At 37.1% G+C, this 19059-nt stretch overlaps 1 long non-coding RNA gene across 8 annotated transcripts in view; it reads right to left on the bottom strand.

The window, feature by feature from the left end:
- The window catches only part of LOC116241965 (uncharacterized), a 343284-nt gene that overhangs the window by 52159 nt on the left and 272066 nt on the right, over positions 1 to 19059 (bottom strand). For all 8 annotated transcript variants that reach the window (XR_016458826.1, XR_016458829.1, XR_016458827.1 and 5 more), the window contains one exon: positions 8296 to 8344. This is a non-coding gene — a long non-coding RNA (uncharacterized LOC116241965). The remainder of the gene's footprint in view (positions 1 to 8295; positions 8345 to 19059) is intronic.

Below are 19059 nucleotides of genomic sequence, written 5' to 3'. Positions count from 1 at the left end.
ATACATAACTAAGAATCCATGAACCACCAGAAGAGTTGTGAAAGAAAGGCATACAGAAGAATTATAAAATAAACCTGAGTAGTTCAAAACCAAAAAAGCTTCAGAAATGAAAATAACAAAGCAAAGCATATGTTCTGTATTTTTCTTTAGATCTTGGTATTATATACCTTACAGCACATTTTTCAGTTTCAGTTTACCAAATCACAGAATTGCAGGGGTTGGAAGAAGGTGTTGGAGTACAATCCCACTGCTAAAGCACGTTCCCTACAGCAGGTCACACAGGCATCCAGATGGGTCTTGAATATCTCCACAGAGGGAGACTCCACAACCTCTCTGGGCAGCCTGTTCCAGTGCTCCATCACTCTGACAGTAAAGAAGTTCTTCCTTGCGTTAGTATGGAACTTCTTGTGTTGCAGTTTCTGTCCCTTGCTCTATTGCTGCTCACCACGGAAAATAGTCATCCTCCACCAATGTGGCTCCCACACATTAGATACTTATAAAAAGTGATGAGATCCCCTCTCAGCCTTCTTTTCTGAAGGCTGAACAGTCCCATGTCTCACAACCTTTCCTCATACAGGAGACGCTCCAGTCCTGTAATAATCTTTGTTGCTCTTGGCAGTACTCTTTCTAGGAGATCCCTGTCTTTCTTGAACCAGATATTGAACCACTGAACCACATTGAACCTTGAACCACTGTACTCCAGATGTGACTTCATCAGGGCAAAGCAGAGGAGGAGGATCATCTCCCTCAATTTGCTGGCCACATTCATTTTCATCCACCTACTCTTAATACTGCCTCCATTCTCCCCTTCCCACTTCTCCCTAGGAAGTACATTACATTAAATAAACACGAAATACTGGCTGTAAGTATTTTTCTGTTTTAAAAACATTATGGTTCTTATTGAATAGAAACATACCCACAAAAACCTCACAAAGCTGTATGTCTGGTGTCATCGCTGCTGTGAATAAGCCCTTTTCTACTAGATGGGTATTCTGGAATTTAATTTGATGCCCATTTGCACTGCACAGCAGGAATTGCACCATAGATCCTGTGAGGCCAGACTGACAAAGCTCGAGCCTAAGAGCTGATCTCATTTACCAAAGTATCACAATGGGCAAACAAAACCCAAACAGGATTCAGAATTTTGCAGGGCGACACAAACAAGCAATTGAGAAGCCAGGGAATTTTTAATGTCTTTTTTTTTTTTTCTTTTACTATGTGAAGTACACCACTGAATGCACAGGCAACAACAACTAGCAATATTTCTAAAGGCTTCTATTATGTTTACTTTTAAAAATGTGAAGAACGCATTACAATCGCTGAGTCTCAAGGAGACTAAGACATACATGAGTGTGTTCTGAAGTATCATCATTTTCTAGCAGGCCCCTCCACATTATGTCTTCAGAACAAGACATAGAAAACAAATTTAGACCTGCACATACGCAATTTGCTATCTTTCATATGTTTCCCTTTGTAATGTAAGTAACTTCCTTTTAAAATAATTTTATACAGTGTAGTGTCTATTCAAGAATTAAATATACTTGCTAACAACCTTTTTTTGTTGTTTTAAAATTACTGCAAGTTAATAGGATACAAAATTTTAGACTGTATTCATATCTTAAGACAGAAATGGAACACAAAAATCAATAATTTAACTCTTTTAATCTATTATGGCTTCAAGTGTTCCCAAAAGCAGTTGTAAAAAAAGAAATGGAAAGTATTTTAACTCATTTTTATCAAGCCCTCCCTCATCATCCTTCCTACAGATTATTTTTTCCAATTATTTGCTTAGTTACATTCCAGTAATCAGAAATCAAAGTTGTCAATAGTGTGTAAAAACATGCTAGGAGAGGGCTAGAAAAATGAAACCATTAAGAAATGACTAAGTCAACAGTAGAACATCTGTTCACTTTTGTTGTGTAGAAGTAAAATTAAGCAAATAACTCTTCAAACATTAAAGATGCAGTAATAAAAATAAATTGCTGAAGATAACAGTTCAAACTGCAACCAGCAGTTGATATATTTATCTGAACATACTGGTACATTCAGATGAATTTTCCCTTAAACGTTCCAGGGAAAACGACTTAAAACTAAGCCTTTGGACAAACAACTGATTGTAAGATATTGTAAAACATGAAGCAAGCTAGTATCTCATCCAGTTATTCATTCTGAGAAAATGCCAAAGCTGCAATAGTTATAGATACACTGTTCCAAGATGAGGCTTGTAGTTCACAGCTCCTGATATAAAACTGATATAAAACTGTTTGGATATTTGAGAAAGAAATACTTTACCTATACTATTCTATTCTTACTCACTTGACCAATTGTTAAAAGTAATTTTGGAGCTCAATACAGTTAAAATGGGGACATGTTTCTTCTGAAATTCTCACGTATTCTGTTTGACTGAAAATTTATGGTTCATTTGACATTTTCCTATGAAAAGATTATAATATGGAATAAAGAAAAAAGGTTCAAAAGACAATTGCCCTCGATATTTGCATTAAAATTGTTTAAATTTAGAGTGATTTTGCATGAACCTATTTTTCAGACTTCTCTCCACAGTAAAAAATCATAAGAATATTTGCAAAAATATTAGATCTGTGAAATAAAAAAAAAAGACTGAATCTTACTTCTGAATCTTATATATTCTTGCTTTCATAAACACTTTTAAAATATCCAAGAGTCAAAAATTACAATTAGTCTCTGAAAAAGTCATCTGTAACTGCTAAGGCTATAAAATTAAAGAGAGGATGAAAAAAGGATTTCTTTCACAATCACATCCAACAGCTAAAGCATTAACAAAATTATCAAACTTTGCAAGATGGATGGTAGGAGAAAAGAGCTGCCAAGCTTGCTGAGATCCTGACCCTAGAAGTGGCCTCCTGCCCTTCTATGAAGATTGGCCAAACCCTGTCCTGTCTGGAAACAAGGGCTTTCTCTGTCTGGATGTAGTTCCAAAACTAGAGTCTCTATATGCTAACAATTTAATATGTGAACTTTGCACACGAAGTATTACAAATATTTTAATTAGTTAGTTAGCTTGAGGCTCTATGACACACTTCGACTTTCCTAGGTCTACAGACATAGCACAAAATGAGACACTGCATTCCACAGACATTAGAAACTAGTGTTGAAGGCTTGCATTTCATTCAAAAAGGTCACAAAAAATTGTATTTTTCTATAAGGAAGACAAAGAGAAGTCTTGGTGGCAGAGTTACTTGAAGGCAGACAGGACTGGGAATCCTGACTTCAACATCATTGGCTGGAACCATCAGTCCCAATCCACTAAACAGCTCTCTCAATGACTGAAGCACACAGTTTTTCCCTCTTCAAGGGGAGCATTTGTCATTTCCAAGTTGAGAACTGCATGGAAAGGGCTTGATCTGCTGTGACTGAGATTGAGTTTTAACTGTGTCGGAGCAGAATCTGACCTAGAGTGCACAAAATGTGTGATCGAAGTGAGGGGGAATTTCTGATGACAACATCTTGCTGGGAAAAGATACATATATATCTGTTGTCACCCTGAAGAAAGCATTTGGAGAAGAAAAAACCTCTGAGATGTCTGTCACCCACATGATTTAGTGTAGCTAACTTGCAGTTATTACTACATAAAAGGGAAAGTGGAGTGAATTTAGAACTTGTTAATTAAAAATGCCACAAATGAAAATCTGTAGATTAAGTTAACAGGAGTTCTGGAGGCTTCTGTTAATGACATAAACTGAAGATAAACATCCTTTTTTTGTACTAAAATGCCACATTAGTTACAGTGAGATACATACGCTATGTACTAAACTCCTCCATATTCTTGCACACCCAAGCTGAAAAGGAAACAGCCCCCTAACAAATGGCTTCAAGGCTTCTTCCAAAACGTACACATTCATATATTATTTCACTGATTAAAACAAAGGGACCAGAAGAACATTCCTTTTAAGAATTATGAGAAATATATCTGAATTATTTTCAGTAGTGAAAAATATAAGCACGTGTAATATCCTCCTTTTAAAAACCAGACTGCCTTTTACAGTGTGTAAATGCCCATAGATATATAGCCCAGTGATGAGTAGTTCTGAGAATAGAGGCATGAAAAACCCAATATTTAGTTGGAAATCCATTTTTTATTTTCTTCTGTCTGTTAAATATTCAGGGACAAGTTGAGCTGATTTTGTCTGTGTTGATTCTGTATGAAACTCGACGCTGTGCACAGAGACAAGCACAAAATTTTATGCTATGCAAGACTTCAAAATAACAATAAAACAGTAACTGCCATGCAGGATTAAATGTAAGGCAATCTAGTTCAGCACTGTGTCTCTGAGAGGCAGGACCAGGTGCTTCAGAGGAAGTTTGAGTGAAACATAATTAGGGGACAGTCATTGGTTTATTTTATTCCGGCTTGCATACGTTCTGTTTTTTCTGTTTTGGTTTTTTGTTTTTTTTTTTCTTTTTAAAGTTAGTGAACAAATCTCTGCATCTGAAAATCGTGCATAGGGTGATTAGCTGGATCACATGGTTCAGGCATAACACTGGCAATCAGATTTCCTGTGTGAAAACTGTGAATCCAATTTTCACTCAACAACTGTTCTTTATAATGGGCTTTGTGTCTGCCAGCAACCTGATGTGCTAGGATATTCTTAAAATGGTAACATTTCTGAATGTTTCAAAGAAGCTGTGTATGAGTACCAAAAACTTCTCAGCAATTTTTCATGCCACAGTTACCAGAGCTTTCCTAAAGATTTTTTTTCCCAAAATATCTATTTAGAACTTTTAATATTTCAAGAGGATTCAACATTAACTTCTTCTAATGAAGACAGAGGATTCCACCAGCAACACAACTGAGCATGAAATACAGATTTAATATGAAACAATTAAAAGCAATAATTTTCATGGTGCATTTTTTATGTCCTCATGGAAAATATCTGGTCCATAATCTGTGTACTGTACAGAAATTGTATACTAATACAACACACTCATTCTTTTAGCAGGTTTTCAGCACCTCAGAGAATACCAGTAGTCTTGCAGTCTTCAAAATACAGCTTTTTCAGAGAGCTAATTATCTTAAGAAAAGTTTTTGACAGTGTCTGCAAAAATTCCTGTTACTGCACACTACTGCAGTAACAATCCAATTCCTCAGTTTCTTAAGGAGTCCTATATACACAACTGTGGCTAAAACATGAAAAAATCTAGTGCCTGGCTTAATGGTGTGTATAAACTAAGCGTCACTTTCCCTACTGTCTGCTTGACTGAGACAGTATTGGCTTTTCAGCCATGAGGTAATTTTTTAGACTCACAAACACCAACAGAACAGGATGTTGAACAAAGCCATGAACAATCTTGAAGATACTTTGATTAATGGTTAAGTTGGTAGAGAGATTTTCAGAGTTTCAAATCAGCACCCATTTTGTTACCAGTAGAAAAGATCAGCACTGTACTCCAATTTGAGCTAATCATACATCACCCATATTTGGCCAAGCCCTTTACCTTATCAAAACTTGTTCATAATCTGTGATCCAATTAATACAAAGACAGAATTCTGTCTGTGGAGCAGAAATATTCACTGTATTCTGTTCCTTTGCTTCTTAGAGATAACAATTATCATAACTGAAGAAAATGAATAAATGAAAATAAACTGGTCAGCAAATGTTTCATAACTATGTAATTCCTCTGAAGGATCTGATCTCTGTCTTTGGACTAATATTTTTTAGCACCTTGACTGATAAGCAAGTACTTTGATGAGACTTTCTTGACTGACAGATGCATAATACACAAAAGCTACTGCCTCAGGTGATTTTTGTGATGAAGGGCCAGAGTACGAATGTACATAACGTAGAAGATGGGAAGAAGATTGAGAAAACAGTTTATTCAGTAAAAATGCAGATTAGATGATCCAGAAGAACTTGACTTCATTATTTTAATGAAAGAGAGCAATCAGTTTTTTTTAAAGATGGGCTTGGAAATCTCACTGAAATATATTGATTTTCATTTCAGGAAAAATGATTAATGGTACTTAGAGAAACAAAGACTATCTAACAAATGAAATTAAATTTGTTATTTAAGCCATAATGATTTTTTTTCCCAGATTTTTCATATTGATGAGTAAATCAGTTATTATTCTAAATTAATCTAAGCATTACAATGCCATTATAATTTATGTTTGAAAGGAAAGTGACATGACAAACTCATCAGGACGCACCTCCATATAAGAAAGATAAGAACAGAGGTTATCAATAGCTTTTTTTTTTTTTTTTTTTTTTTTTTGATAGACCTATTATAGTATCAGATTTATTAATTGCCAATAATTGTAGCATATTTTGAACCAAATATAAAAATATTTTCAAGCATAAGTAAGGAAACTTGGAGGAGCAACTAACTAGAACATGTGGAAGATCAAGAAGAAGAGAGCCCAGATTTTGAAACTGAAAGATGCAAATTTAGCTCCTTCATCATTTGTCCCATGTTACCTGTCTTTCAATAGGAAATGTTCTGGAGAAGTCTTTAAGATTAACATCTGAAATAACTAGATGTTTTTATTCTAAGATTTCACTCCCTGCTTGTAATACTGATTGTAGAATAATTTGCAAATATATATATATATATTAATAATAATTATCTAGGAATATCATACTAGGGAAATTTAAACAGCAGCACTAGCTGAGGTGCATATCCATTTCTTAAAGGAAGTAAGGGTATTGGAAACAGTGAATTGTCAGGAGAAGATTCAAAGGGAAGAGATTTCTCCTTGATAAACTGAACTCAATAAATCTTCCTGGGATAGAATGACAAGATGATAAGAAACCACCTCATCTAATATAAAGATGAATTGAACAGTACTGATAAAGAGGTAAAGCTATGGAACATTATAACATGAAACAATTGAAATGTTGTCATAGGAATACCAAGGACATGCTCACTCAGTAAATCTGCAGATGACACCAAGTTTGGAGGAAGTGTTGATCTGCCTGAAGTTTGGAAATCCTTACAGAGAGATCTGGACAGGCTGGATTGCTGGGCTGAGTCCAATGGGATGAAGTTCAATGAGACCAAATGCTGGATCCTGCACTTTGGCTACAACAAACCCAGGTAACGCTACAGGTTTGGGGCAGTGGCTGGAAGACCGTTCAGAGGATAAGGACCTGGGGGTATTGGCTGATGTTAGACTGAACATGAGCCAGCAGTGTGTCCAGATGGCCAAGAAGGCCAACAGCATCCTGGCTTGTATCAGAAATAGTGATGCCAGCGGGAGCAGGAAGTGATCATCCCTCTGTACTCAGCCCTGTACTTCATGTACTATGTTTTGTTTTGGTCCCTTCACTACAGGAAAGACATTGAGTCCCTGGAGTGTATCCAGAAAAGGGCAATGAAGCTGATGAGGGGTCTGGAGCATTAGTCTTATGTGGAGCAGCTGAGGGAGCTGGGGTTGTTCACCTTGAAGAAGAGGAGGCTCATGGGAGACCTTACTGCCATCTACAGCCACCTGAAAGGATGTAGTGGCAACGTGAGTGTTGGCTTCTTCTCCCAGGATGAGAGGGAATGACCTTAAGTTACTTTAAAACTGCATGCAGATCAGCCTAACTCCATCACCAGTATAAGAGATTGCCAAAAAGAGTGTTTTCTGCCAACTGTATCTACAACATAAAACAACAAACAATCAAACCAGAAATCCGCAGGTTAAAGATACACCTCAGTCTACCAACCTACAAACAATAACACTTTAAGTTGGTGATTTGCCTTTGGCATTGTGGTTTTGTACTGAAAACGAGATAATTGAAGGCGATTTCAGTCATTTCATAGTTGCATTTCATTACTTTCAGCTTTACAGAAATCTTGTTTATAAATTTTCAAAGCCACTTCCCACCAGTCACTCTACTGTTGCTGTGCCATTGCTGTGGTGTTAAAATACAATCTCTGGAGTTCTCAACAAAAAATTCTGTATGCAACACTGATATTCTGTTAGACAGAGGGAGACTGACAACACCCAGCAAAAAAAAAAAAAAAGCTCAATTTTAAAACAGTAAATATCAACAGAAAGTGTGAGGAAACTAGGACAAGAAGATAGAAGAGAATAAAAATAATCAAGCACATTTGGAAAATAAACTCCTTTTCTAGCTGATATTTATGGAATTCACAAAATTTCAACATATTTTTAAAATTGGAAATTGATGACAGCATTTTCAACATTTTTATAATAGATTTTTTACATTTTCTCCAGCAATACGGAACTTCTTTTTTTTCAGAATTATTTGCTTGTCACCTGGAAAACGTTTTGACAAAAAAATGCTGTGACTATGTATATTTGCTTACCTGATCAGTTACAATCACAGCCCTGAAGAGAATGTATTGAAAGAGAAATCTGTGGGGGAAAAATAAAAAAATGCTTAATTGTGAGTTCTCTCCTTGATATTTTTAACAATAAATTAGAAAACACAGTATGAAAAAAATCACATTATTAAGACTGGAATGTGATTAATATAAATATTAGAAAATGCTGAATGTTTTGCTGACAGTGCAATTTCTATTTCTTCAGTCACCAATACACCATTCTTTCATAGGTACTCCATCTATTGTACAAATGAATACATAAAAAATCAAGAATTGACATTTTGTATTAATTTTGTTGCTTAATTTGAGGACTGGAGAGACACTGAGGAAGTAGTACTCAATCCTGATTAAAAATTGTTTTATATTGCTATGTTACATACTCTCTAATAACGGTTGTTTTGATTGTGTCACAAACTTTGTGCAATTCAAATTCAGCAAATTCTTTTGGAGAGTTTGCACTGTCCTCATTTTACAGATGAGTTACTTGGTGCTAAGGGATCAAGCTGAAAAGTGAATACTTAATTTGAGTCACACGGGCCTAGTTTTTCAGAGGACTAAGCATTACACAGCACTTTATATACTGAAGGTACTGCTCACAGCAATTTCACTTGGACAAATAAATACTAAACACTTCTGAAGATTAAATGCTAAATTGAGATTAGAAATACGGGACATGCAATTGCAGACCACCTCCAAAAAGTTTATGCAGTGTACCTCAACAGGTGAAGTCTGTAGTAAACCTGAGGACTGTATTTTATTCTCCAGGGTTTTAATCAGCTATGTAGTGAGGCTCCTTTTCATGTACCATGCTGAAGTCAAGGTACACAACATCCACTATTCTTCCTTCATGTTTTCAGACAATCATGACATCACAGAAGGCTACTACATTGGTCAAGCATGATTTCCCATGGTGAACCCGTGTTGATTATTCCTGATAAATCTTCTTTTCTTCCAGTTGGTTGGACATGCCATCCAGAATAAGCTGTTCCATCATCTTCCCAGGGATGGAGGTGAGGCTAACTGGCATGTAGCTTCCCAGCTCCTCCTTCCTGCTCTTTTTGAAGACTGGAGTGACAATGGCTCTCCTCCAGTCCTCAGGCACCTCTCCCATTCTCCATGACCTTTCAAAGATGATAGGGAGAGGTTTGCAAATCACTTCTGCTAGCCCCCTCAGCACACGTGGGTGCATCCCATTAAGACCCATGAATCTGTGTGTTGAGTCTGCCTAGACAACCTCAGATCCTCCTCAACAAAGGGGAAATCTTCCTTTCTCCAGACTCTCTCTCTTATCTCCAGGGTTGAGTTTCCTGACTGAAAGTCTCAGCAGTAAAGACTGAGGCAAAGAAGTATTCTCAGCCTTCTCTGACATCATGGTACCCACCTCATTCAGCAGTAGATTCACATTTTTCCCAGTCTTCTTTTTGTTATTAACATACTTAAGCAAGCCTTTCTTATTGGTCATGACCTCCCTCACCAGATTTAATTCAAGTGGCCCTTAGCCTTCCTTACTGCTTCCCTGTATACCTTGACAGTGTTCCTATATTCCTCCCTTTTTCATATTCCATAGACTTTCCTTCTTCCATTTGAGGTTTTCCACGAGCTTCCTGTTCATTCATGCAGGTCTCTTGCCACCTTTGTCTGATTTCTTACTCTGCACCAATCTTGAGCTTTGAGGAAGTGGTGCTTGAATGTCAACTAGCCCTATTTCTTCCATGTAAGATCCTGAGCTCCTACTCACAGCTACTGCATCCAAGGCTGTCCCAACATTCCCATTCCTAACCAATCCTTCCTTGTTTGTAAGAAGCAACATATCAGCGTATCAGTCCTCACTGGCTCCTCTACTATCTGAGTCAGAAAAGTTTGGCAGTGTTTCACTAAACACTTACTGACCACAAGGAAAATGCCTGACCAGAGAAACATAATTCAGTTCTGGCCCCTGGAAATGAAATCTGCTAATGGCAAGTGACATAAGAGGACGATGAAAAAAAGACTATTGTAACTCAGAAGACATCTCTTACTTTCACCTGAGACTGAAGTTTCCGGCATACTGAAGATCATCATATGAGTACCTGTGCAGATGCCTTGCATTTTGACTAAAAGGGAAGCCAGGGACCACAATGCAGAGAACTCAGGGATAGACCAGTAAACAGCAACAAGGAAGGGTATGAACAAACTGCAAACTCTGTCCCATCAGCACAATTAGCAGCAAGAGTTTATGCTGCTAATAAAACCCTTCCTTTTGGTACATTATCATCCTCTGATGCAGTAACATTATTTTATCTTAAGTTAAAAGCTGAGATTGATCAAGCAACCTTGAGCTGGAAGGATTGTATCCTCACGATACAATTTCCTTTCCACACACCAGTCTGTGGTTCTCAGGGACTTGTTTTCAAAAGATTTACCATGGGACTTATCTTCTGTGTTCCTAGTCAGCTACAATCCCATTCCTGGCTTTGAACCACTGGAATCATTCAGATGTTTTACTCAGTGTAGACAAGAAAAGTTTCTTTGCTCAAATCAAATGGTGAGAACATTTTTAGCAGTTTAATAGCAGAAGAGTTTGAGCAAATACAAAAGCAGTGACAAGATGACTGATAATAGGATAAACTCAAAAGTGGTCATTTTGCTGATGTTCTACACAGAAGAATTGCAATGAACCTCACCAGAAAAAAAAAATAAAATAAACAAATAGAAAACATAAACAGAACCCATGTTCTGTTTATGATCCTCCAGAGTGATTAAATTTGTCCTCTGCAGTAAAAAATGCAAGAAAATATCCATCTCCCCATGCTTACCAAAAGCCACAAATGCCTGAGAAAGACTAGCATATTGTGCAGTTAATGCCAACATTCTTGTTGAAGAACATTCATCTACATTTTCTAGATATTATTGAAAGACAAGTTTTGTAGTTGAACTCCAACCACACCTTAGTCACTCATGGTTACACTGCAGAACAAGGGAAATCAGAGATAGTGCTAACAATTAAATTTATTCAGCACTGAATAAGAAATTAACTTTCATTGTTACACTTTTGGTTAGCCTGTCAGTAACATGACATCCATGCAAACTACCAAGAGTAAGTGGATTAATGATAGACCAGATGTGATATGCTTATTTTGGCCAGATCTTAAAACTGGGTTGGATACCCATCTCTGCTGATACAGGCATCACTGCCAGCATTCTTCTAACAGCCTGGAGCATATGACTCTGCTCTGGGAAAAAAAGGCACTTTTTTGCATCAGCAGGTCGACTTCCATAATACATAAGTATTATGTCACAGCCTCTTTCCAAACAGAAATTGTTGCTCACCCTTCTTTTTCTGAATTGCTAAGAGAAAAGAAGAAAAAAAAAAAAAAAAAAAAAAGATTCTTTACCCTCTAGTTAATCACAAACAAACTTATCCTCGCTAAAGGAAAAGGCATCATGAAGAGTATGACAGGGGAAGACAGAGTTTTTTGTCCACAATTTAATCCACACAGGAAATGAAGTGAGTTTGCTTACCAGTCTGCAAAGTCTATAGACAAAATAGACAAGTTCTTTTTTCCAAACTGAGCATATGCAATAAAATATAAAGAACATGAGAATATTGAGACAACGATCATAGTAGATTCAATTTTTTTCAGTCATTTTTCAAAGAACAGTGTTGTTATTCTCTTTTTATACTTCAAGTAATTAATAGTAATCCGATTTTATGCATATTCATTTCAAGTCACTTATAAACAGATTTGCAAAACTATTGATTTCAATGGGAGTTAGCAGCTAAATATCTTTATATGGAGCCATAGCCTTCATCCTCTTAAATCTCTAGATTTATTGTTTGCACACAAATCATTATAAAGCAGGCATTATTCAAGGAAGAACTCAATAGCAAAGAGAAGAGCCCAATTAACTAGGAATTCAATGTAATTATGGAAGTTCGGAACTTGCCTGGGGACGTGTTTGCCTGCAAATCATTGGGGAAGGATGAAAAGGGAATCGTTTGTTTCATCTTCTTTTCCAAAGTATCATTTTCATGTTAGCTCTACATTATTAGTTTTTAAAACCTGAAGTATTAGGACTCCTACAAAGTCACAGGGTAGGAACAGAGGTGCCATTAACTGGGTTTCTGGGGGTTCTCTTTTTGCAACACTAAATCAGTGCTGGAGTTAATCATATTAATAGCTAAAAGCAACAGACGGGAGTTCTTGTCTATAGCTCTTGGTTGTTTGCTGATAATTAAACTGACTTTTCTGACCCTAGTCTTATGGAAATTAAAGTTAGGTCTGCAAAAATAATACAGGAATATACACTGTAAAGCTCAATCTTCTCCCCTCCAATTATACACCCCTTTACATGAAAAACAAACAAACAAACAAAAATCCCCCCAAAAAACAAACAAAACAATCAAGAGAAATAAGAACTGAGGGCCACTGACTAATAAAAGTAAGGAATTTTTATAAGTACTGAAAACTGCTTTGCTCTCATAGATTCAAGTCTTTCTATAAATAATAAAAACACCCTGTAAATTTTCCAACAAAGAATGTAAGGTCAATAGATAAAATAAATCTATCAGTCTACACCAAAAGAGCCAAGGAGATGGAGAATCACATCTAGTAGCTTCCTGAAAGCTGCAAGGCATTTAAGGACAGCATCTATGTCATTGTGCTGTCCTTTTTATATCCATTTTAAACATAAATTTGTGATGGACTCCATACGGCTTGTTAGAGCAGCAAAAGATTTGTCTGGTTTCAAACACAACGATGAATGTGTCCACTGCAAAGTGCTGCCAACCAGCCTGGAATGATTTTTAACCTTGTGTCAGCTACCCATGGCTCTCCGGTTTAGGATCAGGTGTCTGCTCTCATGTGGCAGTCAGATATATCATAGTACATCACTCAGAGGATGAGCAGAGGATACCCAGTTCTGGCCATGACTGAAGCCACACTGGAGCTGAGCGCTACCAGTCCTGAGAAGAGTCTGCAGCTCGCTGGCTATGCAGACGGTCCTGGCACTTGAATTTCACCATGACACAAAGTCCTGTTTAACTGGATCCAATTCACTCAGTGGGCAAAGCACTGATACTCTATTTGCACTATTTGTAACAGGAACTAATGTAGCAAACATGCAAAGGCTTGTGCTATTTAGCAGGACATGCTCCTACCCACAAAACTGAACAAACACCATGGTTGTTCAGTAACACAGGTTCTACCTCAGTTGTGCAGAGCTAAAATAAAATAACAGTTACATTATGCAGCACAAAAATCTCCACCGTAAAGCAATCTAAAAATTAATTCAGATGGAGTTATTTACTTTTTTCAAAAGTAAAATTCTATGTTTCAAGAGGAAAGACAACTGCTATTAAGGATGGTTACAACTACACGCCTAAATAGTCAATGCAATCCTCTTAAAAGATAAGAAATTATCTACCAGTACCTAGTATACCAATAAAGCTGAACTGAATTCTCCCACAGGCTTGCATGAACATGCAGAAACTATTTTGTAGGATTTTCTTTATATATATGTGTACATGTATATAAATATATATATATGTGCATTTTGCATTTTGTGGACAGCTCTGTCTTAGAAACATAATATAAAATTGAAACAAACACTGTATTAAACTGACTGAACTTCTTCGAAGTTCTTGTAAATGTTTACTGATTTGGGGGAGAGAATTTCATACATATCTCTTGCTGGAGAGGAGCTCTGCATAGAGGGACCTGGGTGTGCTGGTGGACGACAGGTTGGCCATGAGCCAGCAGTGTGCCTTTGTGGCCAAGAGGGCCAATGGCATTCTGGGGTGCATTAAAAAGAGCGTGGCCAGCAGGTCGAGGGAGGTGATCCTCCCCCTCTACTCTGCCCTGGTAAGGCCTCATCTGGAGTACTGTGTCCAGTTCTGGGCTCCCCAGTACAAAAAAGACAGGGATCTCTTGGAAAGAGTCCAGTGGAGGGCCACAAAGATGGTGAAGGGCCTGGAGCGTCTCCCCTGTGAGGAAAGGCTGAGTGATCTGGGTCTGTTTAGCCTTGAGAAAAGAAGACTGAGAGGGGACCTGATCCAGGTCTATAAATATCTAAGGTGTGGGGGGCAGAGTGGTGAGGCCAGACTGTTTTCAGCAGTGTGTGGAGACAGGACAAGGGGAAACGGCCAGAAACTGGAGCACAGGAAGTTCCGCACCAATGTGCGCAAGAACTTCTTTATGGCGAGCATGGAACAGGAGCACTGGAACAGGCTGCCCAGGGAGGTGCCCAAGAAGACATTCAATTTCTCTTCAAAAGGCAAGCAGTAGATTTGTGTTTTTCTATTGCTCTCCGCAGCCTCACTGCCAATTCAGAAGTGTCTCCTTGTGGATATGACACCCCACATCTAAAGGATCACAACAGGCAAAGGCATCCTGCTTTGCTCTTCCAGACCCACTCTTAGGGACTAGTACAACATGGTGCTTTACTTTGTATTTCACTTAGTGATTGAGAATGCTGTTTGTAAAAAAAGCTTAACCACGACTCTCTCCCTTTTAATAAGCCCCTTATATCCCACACCATTCAAGCTCAGTGATATGGTACACCTACAGTATGTGCAATATAAAGCAGAATGTGCTGTTAAGTACAGAAACTACACAAAAGTAATAGCTCACAGAATGATTTTAGATACCTTGCAGTAGACACAGACCAATGCTGTTAAATCATATAATGGAAAATATCCTGCTCAGCCCTAGCTCATTATGTTATCATTTCTTTTTGATTTAAAATAATAATAATAATAACAGCAAGCATTACACTAGGAATTTATCTAGTAGAATAACTGTGTAAGATTTTTGGCACTATTTCAATTAGGCTTTGTAATTTGTCTTCTGACATTTTTTTAGTATACCTCATGAACAAACAACTGCATTTCAAAAAACTGTAAAGCCACAAGTTACATAGTGATGTACAAAAAGTGGAATCTGTTTTAGCTCCTCACAGGTATAATTAGCATAATAGAAAATAATCATGTTGTATTTCAGTGCATCTTTAAAATGTTCAGGATGTTTTATGCTCTCAGTAGTCAATTCATATTTACTTACATTCTTGTTAAACAAAGCCTGTTCAGGAACGGTACATAGAGTTGACAGCTAAACAGCAAATTACTTGTTTTCGTTTTTTTTCCTAGTGTGACTACAGTCAAACAAACCAAACAAAACCTTCACTAATAAAGCTACTCAAGTGTAGTGCTACAGGATATGTGATGCAATGATGTTTTTCTATTTTTTCCTATGAAACTGCATGGCCTCATGAAAATAAAGTAAAAGCACAAAAGAAAGCAAAATCTGTACTCCCTAAGATTCTCATCTACAGTTTTCTATGATTATTTCATCTGCCAGATACAGTTTGAAAGCTCTGTGCTTATGCTTGTTCCAAAACATTATTCTCTCTAAGCAGACTTTGGTATCTTTTCCTAGATAAATTCTATTCCTTGTCCATTTTACCCAGTAAGGCTTCAGTATTCACACAGCTTTCCCTTCTGTTGACTAAATCATCCTTTCTATTGACTAGTCATCCCCTAAATAGTTTTTGACACAAGTCACATCTCCCACACATAATTATTTTTACATCAGGAACCTGTTGCCTACGTGGCCAAACACTTAGCTACAGTGCACTTTTCTTTCACCACCACGACTATGCACAAAGCTGTTGCTCTGCCCATGGAAGCACCTAGCTTGCTGTACACAGCCAGCTTGAGGTCTCTTTCTGGGGCTTGACACAGACAACTGAAGCTAGTGGAATTTACAGCTCCACCATGAGCTCTGCTTTTAACCTTGGGAAAGCTATGTTATCTCTATGGCACCCTTCTTTGCTCTGGTAACACAGACAGATTCACTGATTCACAGATTGCAGAGGTTTTTCAGCTGGAGAAGAGTATTTCAATTATTATTATTATTCCTCTGACTACTCTAATACAGAACTCTTCCCACACAAAATGTTTTTCTTAGCTGCAAAGGACAAATCTGATTTTTGATCTTGTACAGTCTCCTCCCTGTCTGCTCAACACCAGCCCTTTGCTAGTTAGATGCAATAAATGGACACCCCTATTCCACTAGCAGCTACTGTTACTCTCTACCACTTCTCCAAAACATTCTCCCTTTCAGCTTCCCAGTTATGTCTGAAGCTTTATAATCCAGCAAAGGAAAGGTAATTGTGTTGTTATTTACTAATTCCTCATTCTTATTTTATTTTTTGATCTTGTCCCTGTATGTCTGACCTCCATTAACAGCCCTAATTTTTAGAGCTTTGTCGTGTTGCTCTTCCTCTGCCTCCCTTTTCAGCAGAGAACTTGATATGGTAGCTTCCTCTCATTCCCTGTCATATTCTCAGACCGAGATTTTTGCTTATATTCTACATTTCTACTTATGTCCAGACAGAGCATAACAAAGTTTCTTCCTCAGGAGAAAGGACATAGAGTTGACAGCTAAACAGCAAATTACTTGTTTTTTTGTTTTTTGTTTTCCTAGTGTGACTACAGTCAAACAAACCAAACAAAACCTTCACTAATAAAGCTACTCAAATGTAGTGCTACAGGATATGTGATGAGCTTCTTCTTCTTCTTCTTTTTTTTTTTTTTTCAAGCACAAGTGCAGTTCGGAATAGGGTACATCTTTTGGTCTTTTCAGGCATGCTGTTGGTTTTTCTGTCTTCCAAGATACATTGAGTGAGTTACTAGAAACATAGTCAGCCTATATGCATTCCATCACACATAGAGCTTTCAGGTACTTAGACTATCTCAATTAATGAATAATCCAAGAGGTTCCTATTTTTACCAGGTGGGGAACTGAAGCATAGGAAAACTACTTTACTTAATCATGGGATATCAGTGATAACTCAAGAACCAAAGCTAAGTCTCTGACAAACCAAACTAGAATGCTAATCTAAAGACTATTCCTCCCACTTCCCAAATGATAAGTGTTCAGCTATCCTCATATAGTATCTTTTTTAACCCTGTTGCCCTTGAAATGATATATGCGTACATGAACTATTTTGGCTGGCTTCAAGGCAAAGAAATAGGCCTTTTTTCCTCTTACATATCATCAGCCAGAAACTGTTAAGTCATTTTTATTTTGCTATGTGGAGCACTTCTTCTTTTAGTCTTTGATACAATGATAACTGATGCCCCTATAGCTATTATCAGATGCAGTTAAAAAAACCACAAACAAACAAACTAAACCAAAATGCACATAACCAGAAGGGAGGGAGAATGGGATGTGTTATAAGTGGTCTCAGTACAGAACTGCAAGGCAACTGCAAAATGTATGCTATTTCCAGTGCAATCTTGTTCCTCTAATTCTGCATGTCCTTTGTTATAGCCTGCATGGTTTGTTTTTATGTGAAAAGGTATTGTTCATTTTCTGTCATCTATCTTTACATGTACGTACTAAAGTATGTGCATTCTACAAAACCATCTCTGAATTCAGATTTTTATGTGGAAATGTGAGAGATGTTGGCCTATCTACAAATCTGAAGAATTTCTTGAACAGCATTTATAAAACAACAGCATACGTTTGGGTCACACCACCTTTATATTAGTGCTACCAAATGAAATACAGATCCTGTAGTGGACTTAGGCCAAAATAAACCCGTGATATACCAACACTTGAGAGTATATAAAAATGTTTGTTCCTCTTCAGAAGCCTTTCTCTGGCACATTCCTTCAGATCTTCCTATCTCTGGACTGCCTACTATCAGCTGATGTATTCATTCAACCCTGCTGCAGCAGTGTGTACGATAACAAGAGATGGACCTCTGTGACTTACTTGTAACTTGAGTCCATCAATCCAGTGGGTTATACCACTTGGGTTATACCAAGGTGTTTCGAGATCAACTAACTTTCTCTAAGAATAAATATCATACACAACATTCAACATAAAATAAAATCAAGATGTTCATTAGAAGTCCCTTTCTTGGCAAAAAAAAAAAAAGAAAAAAAAAAAGAAAAAAAAAAGAAAAAAAAAAGGGGACCATTTGTCAGGAAAGCAGAGTTCATCAAGGCTTATTGCTCAGCTAGTTCACAAAAGCTTTCATCAAATATGGAGAAAACAAAAAGTAAAACTATTCAGGACAATGGTATCTACTTTATGCACTTGAAGACTTTACTAAAGACTAAGATTTAACCACTTTCAGAGTTTGTTACTTATTTTGAAAAGACTGCATGATGAAGAAACAGCCTACACAGAGATGCCAGCCAGAGTACAAATGTACAAACCCTCAAAGTTACTACAAGTTATGGAGATGAAGATGGAACACCATATCAAATGTAGATAAAAATAATAAATAAAAATATTTTTATTAGTTATTATTAATTTATTATTCAGTTTTAAAGATAGAACTTGTGAGAGCTAAAATTTTTGCGCCTCCTTAAACAAAATTAATGTTTTCTAGGATTATAACTATGCAACATCTAGGTCCCTTTCTGTTTATTCCAAAACAAACTGAACAAATACTCTTTCTAAACTAAACTGCAAGAGGTTTATCAATAAGGTTATCTGCTTCAAATTGAGTACTTTCCACATTCCATGAATTGATCAAATCAACCTCAGTCAAGCTGATTATTTAAATTCTTCATGTTTCTCAAGGGAGTACAGAAAGACCACCTGTTGATGTGAAGTCCATTAAAATAGCCTAGATTGTTTTTATACTACTTGTTTAGTCCCGTCCTTAAAGCAAAGTACAGATTTGCACAGGTGGAAATCTGAACAATGTCAACGATTTTGCTCCTAACCCATTTAATACAATGATGAA

This window comes from Phasianus colchicus, chromosome 1 (assembly GCF_987193195.1).
Source record: "Phasianus colchicus chromosome 1, bPhaCol1.hap1.1, whole genome shotgun sequence".
Lineage (NCBI taxonomy): Eukaryota > Metazoa > Chordata > Aves > Galliformes > Phasianidae > Phasianus > Phasianus colchicus.
This window is presented reverse-complemented; position numbering and strand designations above follow the sequence as displayed.